The sequence below is a fragment of the Oncorhynchus mykiss genome, chromosome 4 (genome assembly GCF_057628025.1).
Source record: "Oncorhynchus mykiss isolate SJ-2025 chromosome 4, ASM5762802v1, whole genome shotgun sequence".
NCBI classification, from domain to species: domain Eukaryota; kingdom Metazoa; phylum Chordata; class Actinopteri; order Salmoniformes; family Salmonidae; genus Oncorhynchus; species Oncorhynchus mykiss.
The window spans coordinates 41,642,671-41,643,290 of record NC_143025.1 but is presented as its reverse complement, the minus strand read 5'-3'; positions in this window follow the sequence as shown (position 1 = coordinate 41,643,290).

Genomic DNA, 620 nt, shown 5'->3' with positions numbered 1-620 from the left:
TATATGCTGTCATTTAGTTTTTGGTAATACTTATAGATTTTTAGCAAAAATCTGCAATTTTTCAAGTCTGCGAATTGACACTGATTCACTACCCCTAGTGACATGATATTTTGTAATATTGAACAGCTGTCATGTTTGGCCTTTAACATCTATCAATAGTATTAATATGTGATGGGCCAATGTGTTACTTTCTATAGATCTGGGTAAATGTTAAATCTAAAAAAAAAATTATTTGGCACAAGAATAACCCCTGGTTTAGCCTGAGGAGTATACTGGCTTCATCAATAAGTGCAGCGACGACGTCGTCCCCACCGTGACCGTATGTACATATCCTGACCAGAAGCCATGGATTAGAAGCAACATCTGCACCGAGCTAAAGGCTAGAGCTACCGCTTTCGAGGAGGGGGACACTAATCTGGACGCTTAGAATAAATCCCACTGTGCCCTCAAACGGGCAAAGCATCAATACAGGACTAAGATTGAATCCTACGACACCGGGTCAGATGCTCGTCGGATGTGGTAGGGCTAGAAAACTAATGCGGACTATAAAGGGAAACTCAGCCACGAGCTGCCCAGTGAGCCTTCCAGATGAGCTAAATGCCTTTTTATGCTCGCTTCGA